This window comes from Vulpes vulpes, chromosome 4 (assembly GCF_048418805.1).
Source record: "Vulpes vulpes isolate BD-2025 chromosome 4, VulVul3, whole genome shotgun sequence".
Taxonomy (NCBI): domain Eukaryota; kingdom Metazoa; phylum Chordata; class Mammalia; order Carnivora; family Canidae; genus Vulpes; species Vulpes vulpes.
The window spans coordinates 132,626,008-132,642,732 of record NC_132783.1 but is presented as its reverse complement, the minus strand read 5'-3'; the positions used below and the strand labels follow the sequence as shown (position 1 = coordinate 132,642,732).

The 16,725-nt window shown below is 40.5% G+C and overlaps 1 protein-coding gene across 1 annotated transcript in view; it reads right to left on the bottom strand.

The window, feature by feature from the left end:
• Positions 1-16,725, bottom strand: part of ADAMTS12 (ADAM metallopeptidase with thrombospondin type 1 motif 12) — a 295,838-nt gene that overhangs the window by 184,849 nt on the left and 94,264 nt on the right. The gene's annotated exons all lie outside the window — the stretch shown is intronic.

The window sequence follows — 16,725 nt, the reverse complement described above, 5'->3', positions numbered from 1 at the left end:
CTAATAAGGTGTCTTTATAGTCACAGTTATTCAATATTTTGGGGTTATGGATCCCTTTGAGATTCCAATAAAAAAATGTACCCACACACATGTATCCAAAATGTGGCATGCAATGTTGCAGGTTCATTCCCAGCTCCTAAAACCATTGCTGGTTATCTATGAATCTTAAATTAGGAACCAGTGCTTCCCAGTTGCCCTATTATGGAATTGATACCTAAACCCCATATTCCATTGATAATTTTTTGGAAAACCTGTATGGAGGTAGTCTAGCAATATGTTCACATAGCTGCTTGACTTGAGTGTTTTGGCCACAATACTCTCATGGAAACAATAGAAACAGAGCACAGAGTTCCTGATCTGAGACTGAGTTTCCAGGAATCCACAGTGCAAAGTCCTCTGTCAGTTTCCAGGGGAGGGGAGCCCTCTCACTCACAGATATGGGAATCAGTGATAAGCTGGAAAAAGCCCAAGAATGAATAACTCTTTCTGGAGCTCAGATCTAGAAGTGGTATATGCTAGGACTCTCTTTTCTCTTCAGGAAAATTTCTTAGTGCTCATTTGAGATGTTTAGAAAACTCCTTTGCCAATGATCTGCTAGGCTGGACTTGAGGCTCAGGATCTGAATTTTATATTAACAAAGAAAAGAACTTGCCCTAGAAGACCTGCCTAAGGCACCATACTGAGGTGATCAGGAGCTCAGCCTCTGGAATTCAACTGGATTCAATCCCAGCTCCTCCACTTAGTAGCACTGTGACCTTGGGCAAGTGACTTGCTCAGTTTCAGCTTTGTCAAGTGAAAAATGGGGATAACCAAGGATTGTTATGAAGGCCAAATGAATTAATATATGCAAAGCTCTTAGAAAAGGGCCTGGCTCATAGTCTCATCTATCACTAGTCTCTTTCCAGATTTTATGTCATTTCGTTGTACTAGGATCAATATAGCTGATCAGTGGGTAGTAAGTTTTGCAAGAGTAAGCCTGGAAACACTGGAGGGGTTAGGGAAACCATGAAGGCTTCTGAGTTCAAGCCCCCTCACCATCCCTCAGCAAGCCACAGCTGCCCTGCTCTGCAGATGAGTCTGAAGACTAGCTGAGCAGCCCCCATACTCGAAAAGACAAGAGGGGCTCATGAAAAGAGGCTGCTGTCTGTGGACAGTCCGTGACTTGGATGTCTTTCCAAAATGTTTGCTTCCCTGGACCAGTAACATAACTGGATCATAACATAAATCTCACAAATGGCTTCCTGCTTTCATTACTGACTTTGAAATGTCTTTAATAACAAGGGGAATAGGAAAAAAAGGCACACTTTACTGGCAGTCATAACAACAGCTGTGTGATTTTGAATAGGTCACCCTACCTGTTAAACGGGGGTAAAACCTACTAATTCATAGGGCTGTTAGAAGAATCAAATGAGTCAAGGCTTATAAAAGTGCCATGCAAAGTGCTTTACAAATGCAGGCTGGTAATGCTTTCTCTGAGAAATCCCATGCGACATAAAGAACTGACAAGACCCAGATTGTAATAGAATAGCTGCCAACAGACTTGCGCAGTGCTGAGATTTGGTTCCATTTCTACTCTGAGACAAAGAGCACAGACATGAGAATGTAAGCCTGTTGCTGATGGAACTCATTTGTTCACAGAAAAAAGGAGGACTCAAAGACTCCTCAGGGAAGGCTGGTGTGGGGTCCCTTTGTGCAACTGCTATCAACCTAACACTGATATCCTTGAAGAAAAAACATTTGCCAACAAGAATGATTTATTGGTATTTCTTTAGCCTCAAATTCTGGACCCAGGTGGTACAGAAGAAACAGATGGGGCTCCAGCTGAGAACATAATAACTACTTATGAGCAACATGAATGAGAATGCCTGAAAGCCAAACAAGCATTTTCCTAAAGGTTTACTTTCATCTCATTCCTCCACGAGGCCAGCCCTGCACCTGGAAATCACCTACTCAGCCTAAATATTTCTCAGAAGCTGGATGGTGACAACTAGGAGGGCTGGCTGACTCACCAGCTGGAAGGGAAGCAGGACACCTGCTCACATGCATGGACCCCACATGTGTGTCACACAGGAGAGGGGATGAAGAGACACCTACTGGTCTGGAGGAGAATGAGGTGGGAAGATTTCCTAGCAGAGCTCCGCCCCTCTTCTCTCCACCAGTATATACACACAGGGCTTTATACAAGAGTATCCAGGTGGCAATGGTTTATTGGTCTCTCCTCACCTAACCAGAGCCAGGTCATGCCGAAAGAACTCATATATGGTTTGCTTTCCAAACAAAGGACTGGCTCCATGCTTTCCTGAGGCTAACTGCCCTACTACCAGTTCTGGAAGAGGCACTCTTCATTACAATCTTCTCCATAACCTGCTCACCTTTCTTAGATCTTTGAAGAATGGGAATGGACTTGATAAAAGGTATCCATTTCGCTGGGGGCCTGCACTCCGTTCTCAGAAGAACCAGGGCAGAATGAACCCCAGGTAGAAGCTCAAAGACAAATCTGCCCTTCTCTCCATTGTCATCTACTCTTTCCCTCAGGATCCAGTAGTCTGAGCACACTGTTAACTCCCTGTTGGAAATAAACTCACGTCCTTGTTTGTTTTTTGTTCATTTTTTAAAGATTGAATTCATTTATTTGAGAAGCAGAGAGAGAAAGCATGAGTGGGGATGGGGGGAGAGAAGTAGATTATCCACTTGCAGGGAGCCTGATGTGGGGCTTGATCCCAGGACCTGGGATCATAACATGAGCTATAAGCAGATGCTTAACCAAATGAGCCACCAGGGTACCCCTCACATTCTTGTTTTCTTTTTTTTTTTCACATTCTTGTTTTAACTAAGTTATAAATACCTGTGAATGCTTCCTGAGGCTATCTTCTTCTTCTTTTTTTTTTTTTTTTGAGGCTATCTTCTAAGAATTGTTTTAAATAAACTTTATTTTGAGGATTTATAGACATATAAAAAGATATACAAATCATAACTGTAAAGTCCCATAAATCTTTCCTAGATTGAACAGCTAAATGGAGAAACAATATTCCCAGCAGCTGATAAACTCTCTATTTCCCTCCCAGTCAATACCATCCCCACCCAAGGATAACCATTATTCTGATTTCTAACACTAATAAATTAATTTTAAGCCTGTCTTTAATCCTTTATAAGAAATATTACTTGACAAAAAAGAAAAAATGTCTACTAATTCATTTCAAGTGTTAGGGACTGACTAATGGAAAAGATTTTAAGGCAGGTGGATTTCTTAAAGCTCATTAAATCACTTTTCAAGTTGCTTTCTACTCATCAGGCAAGCCCAGCTGGGGGGCATGAGACAAAGGGCTGAGCCACTTAGGTGTGAGTCAGTGGCATTGAGCTTCTGCTCTCTGCTAAAGGAAGGTGGGAAAGGACCTTCACTGACTCTTTAGAACCAACTTATTTTTGCCAGTCTTGGATTGAGAATAATTGCCTACAACCTCTTCTCCTCCTCCCAACAAAGTGTTAGTCATCTTGATATAAATGACATTATACTTCCATTAGTGCAATGATTTGGGGTCCTGTAGGCAGCATCTAACAAGGAAGTTGTGAACAGTGTTCTAGAACCACACAGCCTAGAGACCCTAACCTATGCTGGCATGCTTTCATTTAACCTATGCTGGCACGCTGGCATGCCTACCATAGGCAAAACCTAACAAACTAAAGAGTAACAACCACGGTATTGTAAAATACATAAGAAAGAATTACTAAATCAGTTCTGACACTCAGAGCTCTGTGTTGCACAGCTCAAGGGGGTGCTGTTGACATAGGAAAAAGGTGTGAATGGCACCCCTTGGAGTTGTGCAATGGCACAGTGCTGCCAAAACTTGTCAGCCTGTCCTGGAAAGAAATTCCTTTTCATTTGAAAATTTAAGAAGTTACCAGATCGGCTTTTTCTTTCCATGATGATGCAGACAACAAGAGCAATATACTGGTTTGGGATAAAGAGGTACTCAGATTCTCAATTACAGTACATGAATCCCGGAAAAGATACCCAGTTCCTCACTATAATAGTAGTGGTCGGCATAGCCTAATGTATAGGCTTGTTGACTCACTATGTTGTACTCCTCTCAATGACACTCAAATAAAAATTTAAAAAATAACATTAGGTAAAATTAAAACTTCAGTTCTGCTATTATATTAACCACCTCTCAGATGCTCAGTAGCAGCATGCAGCTCGTGGCTGTCAAATTGGATGGTACAGATGTAAAACATCTCCATCATCACAAGAAATTCTGTTTGGCAGCATTGTTGCAAGAGGTGGGGACCAGATCGGTGTTGTTATAATATCTGCCCTATGTATGGTAACTCCAGGTGGATGCACCCGAGCATGTCTTCCTGGCTTGAGCTTTTTCTCCTCACACATCAGTCACTAGCACTGTCAAGACTAATATGCAAAATCTTCATGAATTTATGACATTACCAGTCACTCTTCCCTTTGGCTCCTCACTATAATAGATAAGAAAGAGGATAAAATGCACCCCAAAATCATCCTTATTGATTATCAATCTGTATCTATCACTTGGCCAACTCTATGCTAAGAACTCTAAGAGAGATACATAAACCTCAAGGTTTACAATGCAGCCAGGAAGACAGGACTTGATATGCAGCACCCCTGAGAAAGGTGTATATTTGGGGTGTGATGGATACGTAGGTGTACCTAGGTGCTACAGATTCCATTGCTGTGGTTCAGATGAAGACTAATGAGGAAAAATGCTTTCAGAGGGCAAACACGGAAGACCGCACTTCTATAGTCTCTAAGATACTAGGCACAGTTGTAAAGCCAGGACAGCCTCCCAGAATTATTAACTTTTTTGTCACTGGCTTGCAACAGGCATTTTATAATTTATTATATAACCTAAGTCAGAAGTCAAGAGATGATAGAAGCCTCAGAATAATATGTAAGACCACTGGGAAGATTCCCCCGTGATCCCAAGAGCTCCCTGAGTGGCCTGCATGGAGCCAAAGGGAAGAGTGACTGGTAATGTCATAAATTCACGAAGATTTTGCATATTAGTCTTGGCAGTGCTAGTGACTGATGTGTGAGGAGAAAAAGCTCAAGCCAGGAAGACATGCTCTGGTGCATCCACCTGGAGTTACCATACAGGGCAGATATTATAACAACACCGATCTGGTCCCCACCTCTTGCAACAATGCTGCCAAACAGAATTTTCTGTGATGATGGAGATGTTTTACATCTGTACCATCCAATTTGACAGCCACGAGTGCAAGTTGCTACTGAGCATCTGAGATGTGGCTAATATAACTAACAGCAGAACTGAAGTTTTAATTTTACCTAATTTTATTTTTTAAATTTTTATTTGAGTGTCATTGAGAGGAGTACAACATAGTGAGTCAACAAGCCTATACATTATGCCATGCCGACCACGAGCATAGTCACCATCTGTCACCATACAACGCTACTACAATATCATTGACTATATTCCTTACTCTGTGCCTTTTATCCTCATGACTTATTCATTTCATAACTGGAAGCATGTATCTCCCACTTCCCTTCACCCATTTCTCCCATCTCCCACCCCCATCCCCTCTGGCAACCATCAGTTCTGTCCTCTATATTCAAAGGTCTGATTCTGTTTTTTTGTTTGTTTGTTTTATTCATTTGTTTTGTTTTTAGTTTTCATATATAAGTGAAAATCATAGGGTATTGGTTTTTCTCAGTCTAACTTATTTCACTTGCGTCATATCCTGTAGGTCTATCAATGTTGTTACAAATGGCAAGATCTCATCCTGTTTATGGCTGAGTAATATTCTGTGTGTGTATATGTGTGTGTGTGTGTGTGTGTGTGTATACACATCTTCTTTATCCATTCATCTATCAATAGACATTTAGGTTGCTTGCATATCTTGGCTACTATAAATAATGCTGTAATAAACAGAGGGGTGCATATATCTTTTTGAAGTAGTGTTTTTGTTTTCTTTGGGTAAATAGCCAGTAGTGGAATTATTGAATAATAGAACAAAGCTGGAGGTACCACAGTTCCAGATTTCAAAATAGTTTTAATCAAATATATATAGTATTAATCAAAATAGTATTAGTCAAAATAGTATGATACTGTCACAAAAATAGACACCCAAATCAATGGAACAGAATAGAGAGCCCAGAAATAAAGCCCCTGCTTATATGGTCAATTAATCTATGACAAAGGAGGCAAGAATATACAATGGGGAAAGCACCCTCAATAAATGGTGCTGGGAAAACTGGACAGCTACATTCAAAAGAATGAAACTGGACCACTTTCTAATACCACACACACAAATAAACTCAAAAAGGATAAAGATCTAAATGTCATACCTGAAAGCATAAAAATCCTAAAAGAGAACACAAGCAGTAATTTCTTGGACATCAACCATAACAATATTTTTCTAGCTATGCCTCCTCAGGCAAGGAAATAAAAAAGAAAAATAAACTATTAGGGCTCCATCAAAATAAGCTTCTGCACAGCAAAGGAAACCAACAAAATAAAAAGACAACCTACTAAAAGAAAATATTTTCAAATGATCTATCTAATAAGAGTTGAATATCTAAAATATATAAAGAACTTCTACAGCTCAACACCGAAAAATACATGATTAAAAAAATGGAGAGAGGACCTGAATACACATTTTTCCAAAGACGTGCAGATGGCCAACAGATACATAAAAAGATGCTCAACATGACACAAAATCAGGGGAATGCAAATAAAATCCACAATGAGATATTACCTTAAACCTGTCAGAATGGCTACTCTCAAAAAGATAAGAAATAACAAGTATCGGTGAGGATGTGGAGAAAAATGAACCCTTGTGCATGCTGGTGGGAATGCAAACTGGTCCAGCCACTGTGAAAAATAATATGGAGGTTCCTCAAAAAATTAAAGACAGGGGTACCTGGGTGGCTCAGTGGTTGAGTGGCTACCTTCAGCTCAGAGCATGATCCTGGAGTCCTGGGATCGAGTGCTACATCGTGGTCCCTGCATCATAATCTGCAGGGAGCCTGCTTCTCTCTCTGCCTATGTCTCTGCCTCTCTCTCTGTCTCTCATGAATGAATAAATACAATCTTTAAAAAATTAAAAACAGAAATACCATATGATCCAATTTCATTTAACTTTAATTATTATCTTAAATTCAAATAGCCATAGGTAGTTAATAGCTACCACATTGGATTGTATATTTCCAGAGACTGGCTAATGACCAAAGGAAATCCACAGCATAAGCATCATAGAGTGATGAGTTCTGTAATCAAGGCAAAGTTGAAGACTTGTCTTAAAAGAAATACAATCTGCAAAAATGTGACATCTCACTACAACAGTTTGCTTTTCAAGATCAAGTCAATCAGGAGCCAGCTTGGAAACACCAATGAATGTACTGACACAAACTTCAGAGAAATGAGAGAGATAAGTAGGTATAAACAATTCAATGTTTGCCAAAATTAAAATGAAACACTGGGAGCAAATTTGGCTGGATGAGGGTTGTGGGAGGGGGCTGCCATTGTCCTGAGACCAGAATGGAAGGGGCGTGAACCCTGGGACTGGAGTTATGATCATATAGACTTGGAAAGCAGATTCCACTTCTAGAAGGTGTTGTTCCCCTGACAGCCCTGAAATATAAACCTACATGTCCTCATACCTCTCCCATGCTCTTCAGAGAAGCTTGCCACAATCCTAATATACACAAGACCACATCCCACTCCCTGGTTGGTAGTTTAGAGTCTAAATAGAAAATATAAAGCTCTTCATTTAAAAAATCTGATGAGGGGGATCCCTGGGTGGCTCAGCAGTTTGGCGCCTGCCTTTGGCCCAGGACACGGTCCTCAAGTCCCATGATCGAGTCCTGCGTTGGGCTCCCGGCGTGGAGCCTGCTTCTATTCCTCCTGTGTCTCTGCCTCTCTCTCTATCTCTTTCTATATCTATCATGAATAAATAAATGAATAAATCTTTTTTAAAAAATAAAAATAAAAAATAAAAAATCTGATGAAATGGATTCCAAAAAATATATAAGTTCAAAAAGTTATGACAGGGTTTACTAGAAATAGCATGAGCTGTGTGACCGTGGTCAAATTGGTCAATATAGTGAGCCCCAGTTTTCTCATCTGTAAAATGGAACATCATCTATCTTAATTTGCAGGGTTATAACTATCAGAGACATTGTATGTGAAATGCCTAGTGGAAAGCTTTACTGTATTTATTGGTACCAAACAAATGCATTGCAGCTCATGTTGTCAAAGCACCATCCACAGTGAACACAATACAAAGTGGTGATGAAAGCAAGTCCATCTGCTTGATTCATCTCTTAGTTCCAAGTAACTTAACTTCCCTGGGCCTCAATTCCTTATCTGAAAATATGAACAGTGAGAGTAACTTGTTAACTAACTGATTAAGACTTGTCAATGTGTATTGAATGAGTCAGTGTAAAGCACCTGGATGAATGTTAGCACAGAGGTGCCTCATAAGCATAAACTATTAGCTATTATGATAGTCTAAGGAGCATTTCCGCCAGATGCCTGGTGTGATAGTGAATTTTACATGTCACCTTGACTGGCTGTCAAAAGTCCTGATTTAGGGCAGCCCGGGTGGCTCAGCGGTTTAGCACCACCTTCAGCCAGCCCAGGGCCTGATCCTGGAGACCCAGGATCAAGTTCCGTGTAGAGCTCCCTGCATGGAGCCTGCTTCTCCCTCTGCCTGTGTCTCTGCCTCTCTCTCTCTCTCTCTCTCTCTCTCACGAATAAATAAAATCTTTTAAAAAAGTCCCGATTTAATATTACTTCTGTGTGTCTGTGAGGTTGTTTCCATATGACATTAGCATTTGAATTTAATGGGATTCAGTAAATGAGAATGCCCTCCCCAATGTGGGTGGGCATCATCCAACCCCTTGAGAGTCAGATCTTTACTCTGACTGTCAGATAGGATTTATACACCATGAGCTCCTCTGCTTCTCAGGCCTTCAGACTCAGATGAAATTACTCCATGGTTTGCTTGGTTCTCCAGCTTGCAGACGGCAGATTATAGGAGTTCTCAGCTTCCTTAATTGTGCAAGCCAATTCTTGACAATAAATCTCCTATATATAGGTATATACTACACTAACTAGGGGAGAATCAATGGCCAGTGGGTGTACACTGAGCTGTCTGGAAAAAATCTGAAAGGAGACAAAATTAATAGATTTCTCCTCCTTCCTTTTTGGTAGTCTGAGAGCTCAAACTGACGGTGGGGGCCTTCTAATGAAACTTCCAACACATCATGGGCATCCCCTCAGCCTGAAAGGCTGATTTTCCGGGCATCTCTCAAGCAGAATTGAGCTTAATTCACAAACTGGAATTTCTTCAAAGGAATGAAGGCTGAAATCTTCAATTTCAAACTTGAAACTTAATTTCAAGTCTCTAGGTCAGCCCTGGATACCAAATCCTGGCCTCTTTTACCCCTGAAATCAGAATCTACAGCACCGTTTTTCTGCCTCTAATGGGAAAAGCCAAACTGGAGACAGGCTGAGTTACAGTCAACTGCAGCACTAACAAGCCATGTAGCTTTGACAAGTAATTCAGTCTCTCTGAGCCAGTCTGTTCATCTGTCAAAATGGTGATGAAAGATGTCCTTTGCTGAGGAGCTTTAGTAAGAAATGAATAAAGTAATACACAAAGATGATCCCAAGCAGGGGCTGGCCTTCGGTAAATGTTGCCATCTCTTATAGATTTCCTCAAGGTGATAGTGTTTGGACTCTTCTCTGTGGCTAGATCATTTCTTCATTTTGCAGCATGGTGACCATAGTTATTTATTTCTGAAAGTGCTCACTTATTGGTTCCAGAAGAAAACTTTCTGCTCAGGTAAAGGTAGAAAAGCTGTCTCTCATTAGTTGTTCTCAATAGATAGTCCTTGGAACTAAGTGCATTTGCCCCATTCTAATTCCCAAGAGATGTTCACATAGCTTCACTGACTATTGTTCTTAGGGAAGAAACACTAAGTCCCTGTGAGAAGAATAGCCACTCAGCCCACTAAAGTGGATCTTTAGAAATAAAAACACAATGACTAAAAAGAACAAGTTATCAGATGGTCCACTTATTTCTAATTTTTGTGTGCAAAGGAATCTTGGAAAACTTATTAAAAATGCATGTCCCCAGGAGTCTTGCCCAGAGATTCTTGTCAGACATCTAATGTATACCCAGGAATCTGCATTTTAGCAAGCACCTGGGATACAGGTAATTCACGTATCCTACATTGGAAAACATGACACTATTCCAATAGGTGTTGATTTTTTTTATCCTCTTCTACCACCAAACCAGCATAACATTAAAGATATGGAAAAATACTGTCAATGGTCCCAATTAAACACTCAATCAAAAGAAGTTTCAACTATAATAACTTGACTGCAATTTGTGGAGGATGATCCCCTGAATCTGAGGTTCATAGAGAATGCCCATAACACCTTAACAGATCAGATCGATAAAAGATGCCCAAAACAGCTTTAAACATTCTAGGAAATAGATTTTCTAATTGAACAAATGTTTTGGATTTGAAATGTGGTATCATTCGACATTAAGAAGATGGGCCATCTGAAAGAAGGTAACTTGACACAAATGCTGAAGAACCCTACCAAACCTATTCTTCTTGAAAATTAAAAAAGGAATTTCATTACATCTCTAACCATGCATTCCATGATAAGCTAACAAGTTCAAGGAGCATTGGCTAAGAGATATTGTAGCAACCAAAAACTCATTATAACTTTTCTCTTGCAGTCTTCAGGGACAGGGTGGGAGCCTCATGGACGACAGTGACTTACAAAATGGTCTTTCCCATCCTGAGCAAAAGGAGGGATGTCAAAGACATAGAACAGTTCTGACTACTTCTCCTTCTCTCAATAATCTTCTATCAGAAAAATATTGTTCCTCAGAATTTCTTTATGGCTTTGCCTTTGTGGGGGAGAGGCTCTAAGTAGCAATCCATGTTCGTCATCACCAGAAAATTAGAAGTCCAACTAAAAAGAAGCAGGAAATTGCCAGCACACTGGAAGCCCAGGAAACATGTTATTAAGGAGAACAATGGAAGAGAAGCAGTTTGCAGAAGTGAAAGCACTGTCTCCCAGGGGGAGCAGAAAACCATTATGGCGGGTATGGCCAAGATACAGCACTATTTTTTCACGATGCCCCAGCAGGTCATCATTCTCAGTCCAGAAACCATCCTCCACTATAAGGATACAAAACCCTTCCTGGGCTGTGGAGAACATGGCCCTGGCTCTGCTTCTCCCACCATGATGCGCTACTACCCTTGGTTGGGAGTGCTTCCACTCGGGCAGGAAAGAGCACAGCAGCCAGCCAAGACTGTTGCTATGGCCACCAAAGTGATTTTGGCCTGAAACATGGCATTCCAGGAATGTTTAACAGTGGTTTAGGGACAAAGGTGGATGTCTTCTCTGGTGGCTTAGTGACGGCAGTAGGCAAACCATGAGGGATTTGATAGATGCTAGCCTCACCAACTGCCACAGCAGAAAAAGGGGAGAAAGAAAAAGAAAAAGAAAAAGAAAAAGAAAAAGAAAAAGAAAGAAAAAGAAAAAGAAAAAAAGAAAAAAGAAGAGAAAAGAAAAGAAAAAGGAAGAGGAGTTCTGGTGTGAGATCTTAAAGACATGGATGTAAACACTGATATTTATAGTGCATTACATCTCTAAAATGAAAAGATAAAAAACGATTTGCCTTCCCAAGGGCTCTTTCATTAAAGAATACGTCCACACTCACAGTCTCTACTTTCTAAACCCCCCTGAGGTCACAACTACAGCAGAACAAATTTTAGTTATTTGTAATCCCCCACTGACCTATAAGAACAGGTCTGGGCAACTAACATTTTTGGCCAAGGACAAACAAAACCTTCTTCCTCAGCAGAACAGAATTTCACATCCTTGAAGACACTATTAAAATGGTAAGGGGAAGGGTTCTAAATGACTATATTCAAGAAATGCTCAGAGGTTTCTAAATGACTATATTCAAGAAAGAAGGAAGAAGTTGAGAGAGTCCTAGAAATAATCCAGGGTATAGACAAAGCAGCCTCTGGAAATGGAGAGGCCGGAAGAGAGAAGATCCACAGAGGATCTAAGATGGGCCAGCTGGCAACCAAAGTGAAAGACCTGCAAAAAGAAACTGGAGCCTTTTACTTGATGCTTGACAGGAAATGTATAGTATAAACTCCTTTACCTTTTTCACCAATGAAATCTTCAGTAAAATAAACATTTTCTATAGTCACATGATGTGACTAGAAGTGCTATGTCCTCCTCCAAAGATGGCATGGGAAGAAAAAGAGAGGCGAGCCACTGAAGCAATACACAGAGAGAACCTCTTTTTCTCTTTCAGTAGAGGTAAGATCATCTGCTTATGGCACGTAGGCAGGGCAGCTGGGAAACTGCTCTGAAGAGTGGGAGAAGACACTGCCCTATTATGGAGCCTGCCTGAATGCTCAGCTGACCCTGAGCCACTGAAAAGCCAGGCAAAGGAAATGACAAATAGGGCAACTGCAGGAGACGTTGTGGTTAGGAAAGGGAATTTAAGTGTTCAGATGTGATGAAGTGAAGGATCTTGAAATGGGGAGACTGTTGACAATGTAATCACAAAGGTCCTTAACAAGAGGGAAGCCGGAGGATCAGAGTGAGTAGCAGGAGATGGTATAATGACAGAAGCAGAGATCGGAGGGATATGGGAAGGGGCCACAGGCCAAATATCACAGGGGCCTCTAGAAAGTGAAAATAGCAAGAGAACAGATTCTTCCATGAAGCCTCCAGAAGGAATGAAGCTCTAATGGCACTTGATTTTTGACTTCTAACTTCCAGAACCATAAGAGAATAAATTTGTGTTGTTTTAAGTCATGTTGTTTGTGGTCATTTGTTACAGTGGCCTCAGAAAACTCCTACACCTATGGAGTGGTCCGCAAAGTTAACCCAGGCACAGAAGTCCAGGGAAGGGGAGTCAAGAAGGTCAAGGGTATGTGAGGTTAAGAAATGGCCTTGACGCACAGTAAAAAATACATTTCACATCGAGACTCCAGTACATAACCAAACCAATGTTTCAAGAAGTAATGCTTCCCTCTTTTCCTATGTAGGAGGCATTCTGATATATTCTGCTCAGTGTTCTAGTTTTTTAATTTAAATTCTGTTTCCAACACACTACATTGATTTCACATCCATGTAATGGATTACATTACAGATTCAACCCACAGATTGAATGGATTACAACCTACAGATTCAAAAACATTGATACGGTGTTTGGGACTTTATTGCCAAATCTGCATCTGAGTTCTTATCCTGAGTCTATACTCTCTTCCTGTGTGACCTTGGCTCACAGGAAGGTTGATGAGTCTCGGGCCGTTCACATGAGCAATGGGCAATACCTACTTTGATTAAGCTGTTATGAAGGAAAAAGGAACTATAATTAAAAAGCACCTATTACAGTGGCTAGCACATAGCATTAGTTCAGAAAAAAATAGTAGCTTTCTCTCAAATCAGAGAATCTTATCATCATAAGACCCTTCAAGGGTTTACTTTTGCAGCTCATACTGGAACTCCATCCTCAACGCCAAGCATCCACACCACAAATGCACTTCTACCAACAAAAGATAATTTCTCAAGGTATCCACTATTGCTAACTTATGTTAATTATTAGAAATCCCTTTCCTTTGTGGAGTTAAAAATCTTTGTCCCCATAACTTCCATGCATCATCTTAGGTCTGCTTTCTAGATTTATACTGGAATACGCCCATTATCTTTGTACATAGTATTTACTTAAGTATACTGGATAACATTTATCAGGTGCCACTCAGACTGCTTTTTTTGGAACAAATATTTCCATTTCCTTTAACCTTTTTTTTTTCTCCTAAATTGCCTATTGTGCTAATTATCAGCACTCTGGTTAATCTCCCTGGAACCAGCTTGTCAATATTTCTCTTAAAATGGCACTAGAATTGAGTATCAGGAGGCCAGCACTTCAGTACCATCAACTTTGGAGAAATAAAATAGTGGGAAAAGTATATATATTTTTCCTACACAATAATCAATTCTGCAGGGAAGAAATTGCTAAGGCAAAAATTTGGTCTAATAAGGACTTCTTTTACTGGGGCTTAACAAAAAGATCTCTTTTCTCCATCATATCACAAGAGGTTCAGGAAATGGGCTCTAGAATTGAGGAAAATATATCATGACAACAATGAAGATAAAACATCTCAGTGCTCACTGAAGTTTAATAATTTTTTTTTTTTCTTGAACAGGCTCTGAACTGACCAGGCATCTTCTTCATTAGAGTTTGATTTCCCAGCCATTCGGACCCTTCCCTCAGTATCCAGGCAGAGGTGGCCTGTAAACAGTTTATGGCAGTGCTGTTTGGGGAATGAACACACCACACCAAACACAGCCCTCTGCAAACAGTCCCAATCTCTCTACAAAATGAACAGCCAATGTCTGGATATTACTTTTCGGGGGAAACGCTGATTTCCAGAGTACATATGAATGACATTTCTCTTTCTTTTTCCAATATTTTATTTCCAAAGATTTCCAAAGCACAGAGAATTCAAGGGATTCAACACCCTTGAATTCTATCATCACCCTATAATCAACACCCATATGCCACCACCTAGATTTGACAAATATTAGTATTTTTCCACCTCTGAAGTGCATACGCTGCATTATTTGAAGACACTGGGGGAGTTCTGCATGAAGGCCTTCGGCATGCTTGTCCTAAGCAGCATTCCCTTATATAGTCACAGTTCCGTTCCCTCACCTAAGAAAATGAGTAGTAATTGCACAACATAACCTATTTTTCGTTCCATGTTCAAATGTCCCGAATTGTCCCCAGAATGTCTTAGAGCTACTCAATGTTTGTTTGTTTGTAACCAGAATCTAATAACGTTTAATACAATGCATTTGGTTGTTAAATAATAAGTTATTTTTTTAAGTAATTCATATTACCTCAGGCACGTGGCTTAACATAGTGGAATATTTCTTACAAGTCTGTTATGAAAAACAAAAATCTTTTGCTCTACCTCATCCAATCCCCAGAGACAATGACTTTTGGCTTTTTTAACATTACTCTTCTGGAAGCTATCTCCATATTTCTGAATAACATGCTGGGCTTCTTGTTTGGTTGTTTGTGTGTTTGTTTTAATCAGTTTTGGACATTATCTGAGGTACTGTGCGGGCCGTAACATAGGTAAGGTTTTGGCTCCCTACACAATCCCACTATCATTCTCCCAATATTGGTACTTCCATCAAACAAATACAAACAACTATATTTACATTATTAAAACAGCGTCAAGGCAAACCTGGTCCTCAGCCAGTATGTGCTGATACAATTTACCAGCATCTACTCTAGCGGGCTGGTCTCTATGCCATGTAGGTTGCTAGTACTTTCTTTCTTGCGTAGCCCTTTGTTTTTCTTGGCATCTTCACTTACCTTTCTTTTCTTATGGCATTGCCTTCTTTGTTACTTCAATCCATCCTTTTAAAAATCCCCAGCATACCAGGCATTATTTTATGGAGTGCTCTTATTTCTTAGAGGTTTCCCCCGAGCTCTCCAGCTCCCTGTTCCAAGCTGGTCTTGTGGCTCCCAGGCCAGGCCCCAGCCATTATCTTGGGACTCCCTGGTGGCCACCTCAGGTGAGACCCACTGATTTCAGGGCTCTCACACCAGCATGTCTGCTTTATCCAACATCGAAGTTTAAAAGGAAGAAATCTAGTATCTTTCCTGGCTCTCCATCCTTTTTGGATGGCCTCCACCTCTTACCCCAGAAAGCACAGGAATCTTCTCTTTACCCATGCTACATCGAAATTTCACAATTATGTGCCTTCAAATGAGTCTTCTTCCACCTATTGCACTGGACATTAAATGTACCTTTCATTCCAGAGACTGTGTCTTCAGTCCTCCAGTTACAAAAAATATTCTTGGATGTTAGACCTCCTCAATTGTTCTTCTATCTCCCGTACTTTTTATCTCATATTTCCCAGGCATCTTGTTCATCTACTTTTTGAGAGATTCTCTTGGCTTTATCTTCCACTATTTCTATTGGTTTCTTTCTAAATTTCATCAATCCTTTTTCCCCTCAGCGGGCTCTTTCTTGGCCTCTAGTTGTTCCACTTCACAGTATCTTCTTCTTGTTTTATGTACACAATCTATTCTAGAATATTTCTATGAACACTAATGAAAGATTTTGAGGTTTCTTATTTGTTTGTTGCATTCCTTTCTGCTTCCTGCATTATCTGATTTCTCCAAAGTAATTTTTCCTGTTTATTTACTTTGGTCTACCTCTTTCATGCTGGATGTTTTCCAAAAATATCCTGACATCCTTGCTTACCCTTCCTTCCATATTTATGAGGGGTTGCTGAAAAGCTGGTGAAGTGCTCTATGTCAGCATGGATGACTTCAGACTTTTGAGGCAGAGATCTAGCAGGTACTTGATCTTTAGGGATGGAGGATTTCCTAAATGCCAGAATGTAAAGGTCTTTTCTCTGGGCCATTTAATTCCCACAGAGAAGAAAGCTCTAGCTTACTGCTGAGGGGACAGACACCTGGCAGTAGTAAATCTGCCCAAGTTTGGGAAGCAGATGACCATTCCATTTTCAGCTCCAGCCTCCCTGCCCTCCAGCACACCTGGAATCTCCAAGTCCCAAATCCCTCTGGGGGCTCCTGTGTCAAATCAACTTTCTTTTTGTCTATATCCCACCAGTATGCACACTCTGAGGTATGGCT